This window comes from Anguilla rostrata, chromosome 2 (assembly GCF_018555375.3).
Source record: "Anguilla rostrata isolate EN2019 chromosome 2, ASM1855537v3, whole genome shotgun sequence".
Lineage (NCBI taxonomy): Eukaryota > Metazoa > Chordata > Actinopteri > Anguilliformes > Anguillidae > Anguilla > Anguilla rostrata.
Window position 1 is genome coordinate 43,359,872 of NC_057934.1, and position 8,113 is coordinate 43,367,984.

Consider the following 8,113-nt stretch of genomic DNA (forward strand, 5'->3'; position numbering starts at 1 on the left):
AACAGACAGAGGCAAAAATGTACTTTAATGTAGATTACATTTGTCTGATAATTGTGTTTTCCATTCTGAATTCTATTTAGCTGAACATCCTGGGTCCAGGATCATGGCTCCTTGAGTTGAGTGAAGGAGAGTCTTCCCCCAGAGTGTAGCGGATAAGTGCAGAAACCTGCTTGGCTTTGCTGTTATTATGCAAAGGCAGTTCCCTCATATAACTTCTGAGAAGAGGAGTATTTTCCTGATAATAATGTTCCTGAGGCAAATGCCGCACTTCAGCCTCTTGAGGCTAGCACTTCTTATTGTTTTTTGATCATTGGTACGTGGTTATAAATACATAGCAATATGGTGAGACAGAAAGCAATTTAATTAATGTTTTAATTTGCTAGACGGCAAAAGGTTTTCAGAGAGATGATGGTAATTTTTGGACCTAAGGGAGAAAAGTGGATGGAAATATTTTTTGATTGCTTGGGGGATCAAATTTTGCTCCCAATTCCTTTGGGAAAAGAAAGAACTGCAACCACAGTCCCTGACTAATTTATTTAAGGGAATAGGTATTAAAGTGTACACTTGAGTTCAAATATTTAGCGCAAGAGAAAATACAAAAATAATGACCACCATTGCTAAGGCTTGAGTATGTGCAGCTTTTAACAAGCAATCTTGGGAAGATTCAAAAGTTCACATAGATAAACATCAAGCTTTTCATACTTACTTTACTAATTTACTATAAAGGCATTAATGAGTGTGATAAGATGGTAGCACACATAACTACGATGAGTCCAATTTTTCCAATGTTACTTCTCAGTTTCTTCTCATCATCCTCATTAAAAAAAATTTCACACGTGAATGTAACATTTCAAAATATTCAGAAAAGAAAATGTCACACATGAACTGGACATGTTCACATGTGATTGCCTTTTTTTCACATGTGAATGAAGATTTCTATGTGTAAAGAGAATAGGTCATATTAAGTCGTGAAATTTTCATCCTCACGCGTGAATACCATTTGTGACTGGCTTGTGAACTACAATTTACACATGTGAAAACAAAACGTGACATGAAATAACATGAAATTGCATTTTCATGTGCGAATTCCACATTTTCACTTGAGACTTTTTCAAATGTGAACTACAGTTTTCACATGTGAAAACAATACATATGACATTAAATAAGTAGCTTAGGCCAGCCTACCCTTTTCTGCTCTTAACTTATAAGTGGGATTATTCTTTTAGATCACATGTGTACTCTTCACATGTTAAGTGATTTTTTTTAGTAAAGGATACAGCAGCCTGTTGTGAATATAAATGTGTTCATAAGTGGCAAAATATTCAATGACGGAATGTTGAATATTAGCTGTGATCATCCATTATGTCTATGCACATCAGACATCGAGGTCAAAATAACAATTATATTAGCTAGTATCCTCTAAATGGTGGTTTGTGAATTCTGACAGGTTTTGTGTAAAGTGAAATGACCTTATTCTATGTTCAGATTCCCCTTTAAAAGTGAGTCATTTGCATCAGTGCTGTGGAGTGGGCCTAGTGTTGTTGCTTCTTCATGCCTCATTATGACTAGAACCAGGATGCTGATGAAGCAATACACACGGAAGACCACCAATCAGCACTGTTTATAGACAGTGTCATCTGCACTGACAGCATTACTAGTGTGTGATTTACACATTTCCTCCAGAGCCAGTTCCCTGCTATAAGGAATGTGCTTACCTTGTTTGTTCAGTGTGCCAAAACAGTTTCATATACGTCCTTGAAGTTTGAAGGGTTAGCCTGAAGTGATTTTGGCAATCAGTTTGGGTGGTTGGGAGATGGTTGTCATGGGACTACAATATAATGACAGAGACACTAACCCCAGAGTTTCAAACTGACTAATCAACTGAACAGGTATGACACACAAATAATCTATGCAGTTGCATCTTGTGATAATTGTTATTCCTGTTAAATGTAGAAATCCTCTCTGCAAATATATGAACCTTAAATACAGAAGAGTCCAACTTCCGATTGATTTAAGAAAGATTAAGACAAAGGGCATGTCTTCAGTACTCATTAATATTTATGTGAATGCTTACAATGTGTGAAAGACAAAAGGTTATGATATGAAAAAGGGAAAAAACAAAAATGGTTTGCTTTAAAGATAGCGGGTAATTACACAGGGAGTTATATAATAGGATAGATAATTGATTGTTAAAACATGTCTGTTTTAACGATCTTCACACATGGCACCTATTATTTAGGTTTAGCAAAAAATTACCATCTGAAATATCTAACCATAAATTTGGAATTTCAATTAATAGTTAAAATTAACAGTATTAATAGTTAAATATAATTAAATCAAATTAATTTATTTAACTACACACGTCTTGCTTCATTTAAGCCATTTTTTCAAGTCTCTGATGCTCACATCTGGAGTTATAAAGTTTTTAATAGGGTACCCCCCCCCCCCCCCCCAAATGGCAAGGATTGGCCAAATCTGGCATGTGCGCAAAGGGGTTCAACAAGCTGTATTCCAAAGCAATGCTACCCAATGTTTCCTAAATTATTTTATTTATAATTAAATAATTAAAGTTTGGATCTTTATTGTGGGGACATGTGAAGTTGTTTGTGAATTCTGTCCTCAGAGGTCAGAGGGTACATAAATTAATATTTAAGGCCTGAGAGTCTGTGGTCATTGTGGTTATTTCTATGGGAAACCCTGAAATAACAACCCTGATGGCATACCTGCCATCCCAATATGATTTAAGTCACAAAACTGTTTTGCTGGGCTTGAAAAAAAGGCTATGGCCATTAGCAGCTGTTATGGGATTCTTAAAGGCAACTGTTATGGGTTCTAGAGGGTTAACAAAGATTTGAGCTGTTTTCCTCCAGGTTTTCTCACTTATTTGATGAGGCACTACCAATTACACTCTTGAAAAGCCCCAAACCTGTGGTTTAGGATTACTTGCATTCCCAGTCTTCTATCCTAACTCCTGCTGCTGCTACTGCCTGCATGTTATCTGACTTGCTTTGCCTCCCCTTGCTGTAAGTCCACTGCATGGATTATTGATTGCCGACATGCTTTACATACATTTCGCTGTAAATCAGAAGCGTGGATTACAGATTCCCAACCTGCTCCCTGCTGCTCTACACTGCGTGTCCCCCATATGGATTTGGCATGTCTGCTAATATATCTTGTCTATTTGCTGCAAACTGCAGGCTTTCTGCCCCTATCAAGATCCCGTGCTTCACATCTCCATTTCACAGTTTCACCATTCTGAATCGAGTGCTACCTTAGTTGGTTTTGTTTCTGCATGAGCCCTGCTCTAGGGGGTGGGTTTTTGCTCTCCTACTTAGCTGTTGGCCGTCGGTGGTCTGTTTGGTGAGGTAATTGACTGCTGCCTTGCTTGTCAGATGTGCTGGGTCAGTTGCAATTCTATCTCTGCTGGCTACTGTGGTTTAATCTTATCTGAAGCCAGGTTGCTGGGAAAGGGTGATGGCCTTGCTGCTGTGCACCATTCTGACTTGGGTGGGGGGGGGTTGAGTCAGGATGGAAAGTGAACATGGATGGAAGTTTAAATGCTATAAAAAGCATGTCTTTGAGCCCGTAGTCCTCACTTCTGATCCTGGAGATCCACAGGATCAGCTGGCTTTCGTTGTTACTCTGAACCTGAGTTCTGGGAGTTCATAAAAATATTCTTTCATCACCAAAAACGTGTACTCCATTATAGCAACTAGATTGATTGCATTAGTGGCACTTAGTTTATATTCATAATGTAGGTATAAATAAACTAGTACTGTATGTGTCTTGCTTCGTTCAAGCTATTTTACAAGTCTCTGGAATGCTCACATAAGTTATAAAGATAATATAGAACATATCATAAAGGGGTCTGAGATTGGCCAGACCTGGCATTTGTACAAAGGTGTTAAGGAGAAGAGAACAAAAAAAAAAAGCCGACGGCTTAGGCCGAAACATGTCTGTCTCTTTGTCCAAATAGTAATAAAAATGATTGTTGCGTAGACATTCATAATCTATATCTATTCATTAAGAGTGCGGGCTCCCGTCTTTCCTTTCTATGTTCAATCTTATCCGAAATGGCCGATGTGGGTGCAGGCTCTTGTTTTGGCCTAGCACTTGTGACAATACAGAAATAATCCGGTTTGCACCAAAGTCCAGGTTCTCTAAAACCACTAATTCCTGTCTTGGTATAGATGACATCCTAGTTGTTTCATCTACTAAAGTTCATCAGCCCATTTTATTTTTATACTACACTGTCCTTCAAGTAGAATAAACACAGGAACTTCCATCTCTGTAACATTGCTCACCGCTGAAACTCCTCCCGTTCAGATTACAGATGCCCTTTTCACTGGCCAACCACCCAAAACTCCCCATATACTCCAGCATTTCCAAAACTGAGTTGTCAGCTCACTCACACACAAGTAATTTACGACAAGCATATGCCACAAAAGTTACCTATGTATTCCAGACACTATCGAAGACTGAGAATCTGTAATTAAGACCATCTTCCCTCAAGTGCCTTTGCTTGGATATGTTGCACTAGTATCACAGTAGGAGTTGTTGTCTATGTGCTTTACAATTGTGTGCACTATCCTTGTTCAAATATGCTCCTTTTTAAATAGCAAACTAGTGCACCCTGCTGTGTAGCCAGTTCTTAGCATCACAGTATAAGTTCTGTGTCTTATTCTCTCTCCTTATTAAGTTTACAGTTAATCAAAGCACATAGACAGGCATACAGTATGTAACCTTTTTAACACTGCTCCGTGCACAACACACTCCATGACATGTGTTTTGTACATGGTACCCCAGATGATGTTATAATAGGTTATATCTTTTAACCATTTTTTCCAAATTCAATTTAATTGTATAGCACATTTTACAGAGAGGCTGCCACAAGATACTTTACTGAGAAAACAAAACCAGGCCTGATCACCCAAAAATCAAGCAAATGAAGTAAATAAATAAATAATTTCCCAGTAGGAAGAAAATCACTCGAACAGTGCAAGTGTTTCTTTATGAAAAAGGTGTGTTCATTGGATAATCAAAATATTCCAAAATGTGCTGTATTTCTTGATTTTTCTGATCTTTTGAGTCCTTACAGGCTTGCAAGTTCACAATGTCCTTGTACGTGCTTGCAGGGGAATTATTGTAATTTCCCCTTGGTTGGTTCCTTGGGAAATGCGCTTGCATGTAGTTTTCCAATATGCAGTGTGCCCATCAGAGCTCTGCATTTGGATGCTAGCATGCTAAAGTGTATTAATGACAAATGAAGCTTATTAATTCCAAATGTAATCATAACTAATGAATGTAATACTCTTAATGACTATTCTATGGTAATCCCTTCTTTCAGTGTTCTGTTAGCAGTGATAAATATCCTCTAACACATTTTCGTGCACACAAATATCAACCTAGTGGAAACTTTCATTATGTCTCATCCATGTAACCCAGATATGTAAATATAGTTTAATTTATGAACCAGCGAGTCAGTCTACACTGACCATATGCCTGGCAAGGATAAAATATTTATTATTTTCTCCAAGCTTGTATCATAGCAAGAAATTATACATCAGGGCAATCCATAAAGTCCCTTTCAATAATGTAGAAAGCAATCATGCATCACAGCCTCAAAAATCCCTTCACTTCAACCTATTTTCTTTGGCCATATAAACGGGAGGAAGTAAAATCCATTTGCTTTAAAAAAAAAAAAATAAAGTTAACCATATGAAACCAGAAATGTAAGTATTTTGTCAATTTGGTTCATTTCTTATTCTAATTCGGCCACATTTCAGTGTGATGCCATTTAAGTGTGGGGGCAATTGTCAGACCTATTAGCTTTCTTGTGCATGACCTAATGATATAATAACACACAGCAGGCCAAGAATCCGCTGAGCAGCCAAATGTCCAATTACTTTTGCCCCCCCCAAAATGAAGGGAACTCTGTATAAAAATGCTGTAATGCCTAAAAGGATCTCCCAATATGGATGTAAACACCCTTAAATTAAAGCTGACCGTTTAACCTCTTATTCATTGTTTCATTTCAAATTTATCCATTGTGCCGGTGTACAGAGCCAAAATAGCAAACATTGTGTCACTTTCCAAATACTTGCAGACTGCGCTGTGTACATGTAATATGAAAAGTAATGCAGCAACTTTTTTCTGCTGTCCCTGGGAATATGATGGAGTTCAGGGTGGGATTTTGAAGAAAGCATTGTGTGAGACTGATAACTGGTGCGGTCCCATCTGTTCGCTCAGCTCCTTCAGTAGTATGGACATCAGCAGCCTTTGCCACAGGCGCCAGTGTTAAAATTTTATTGCAAAGTCAACACACATTTGGCTCGAAGGACACGTGAAATGTATATGGCAAGCTATTGCTACTAGCTAAATAACTACAAGATAAAAGAGTAATGTTTAGTGAATAATGTTTAGCTTGCTGTTAGGCTAGGCAACTAGCTAAACTGACCGATCGATCAGGCATCAACTACTGTTAGCCAGAGGTCAAGACATTGTAAGAAAGGTAACTTAGCAAGCTAGCTTGCTACTTAGCTAATGTGTAACTTCATAATTACAAATGTTTTGGGGATTTGTGACTGTTGTTTTCATGCAACGGCATGTCCTGGGAGATAATGCGAGCTGTTCAGGGACATATGCGCCTAGCAGCCCCGTGGTTACAGAGCCAGGGCAAGAGTTTGTCACTCATCTTGCACCGTCTGTGCTGCACTGTGGCTCTCAGTGTAACCTGAAGCCTTTACATCGTGCGCCAGGTAGCCTATCTGTCTTGTCATCTCATGATAATTGTTCTATAGCAAACGGTGTTGATGATAGCCACACAATTACCGTACCACTTTGCAGAATAACCAGTTGATTGGTAGTATCACTGACACCGGGTAACTGACACAAGTTCATTAAAAATTAATGGTACATTTTTTTCTGTCAATTAAACCCAGACCAGACATTATTGTCTGGTGTGGACCACATCTGCACAAATAGCCTAATTATAAAACCAGGGTTAGTTAGCCTATTGTCTTTGTTACCTTAACTAACATTAGCTATCTCTCCAACTAGATAATTGGGATGTTGCTAACTGAACAAACTTTTAAATGCAGCCTCTAGCTAATAACTGTTCGTCTTAACTACTGCTAGATATGTATTAACAAACCATGTTAACTTTAGTAATTGGTGAGTGCTAGTAGCTCTCAGTACTAGCACTCACCAAGACACCTGTTCAATTCGCCACAGGTTCTCCACACACCATGACCATAATCTCTTGTGGGTGCTGTGTTGTTGTTTTTATTTTTGTACCCAGTTGGTTGTTCGCACTCCATTGGGTGTCTTACAAGCTTGAAATTATAAGGCTGTGGCCCATCATAAGTATTGGCAAGGGGATTTTCTACCTCATCGGTCTCCACAATGTCGAGATTGGGATTTGTCTTCCTGTTAATGTCGCTTATTTTATGGTAAATGGTAAATGGACTGCATTTATATAGCGCTTTTATCCAAAGCGCTTTACAATTGATGCCTCTCATTCGCCAGAGCAGTTAGGGGTTAGGGGTTAGGTGTCTTGCTCAAGGACACTTCGACATGCCCAGGGCGGGGTTTGAACCGGCAACCCTCCGACTGCCAGACAATCGGTCTAACCTCCTGAGCTATGTCGCCCCTATTTTGCCATTGACTGTAGTTCTCACTCTGTTCCAACTCCCTTATGTGACATCACATTCGATTTCCCCAGATTTGAGGTGGGCGTGGCTGACAACGTTACAAAAATAAGCACAGGTGTAATTCTAAGTGCATTTTAAAAATTTTAAAACCCCATTGCTATATCATTTTTTAACATATTAATTCACTGGGTATGCCAACCTAAAATGTGCCCTTTAACAAGGGTACAAATGGAACTATCAACCAGTGTTTTGCTTGACAGTGGTAAAACAATACGCTCAAAAGGCCATGGAAGAATATTTAAATTTTAGCTATTTAAGTCGATAAAAATCAATAAAGGCAAAAGCAACCAATATATAGTAATTGTTGTTAACTGTTATATAAGAACAGGAATAAATCACAATGGGCTGTCCCATTATTGGAAAATAATGTACTTCGGGGGTGGCTTCAGCTCGGCCGTATC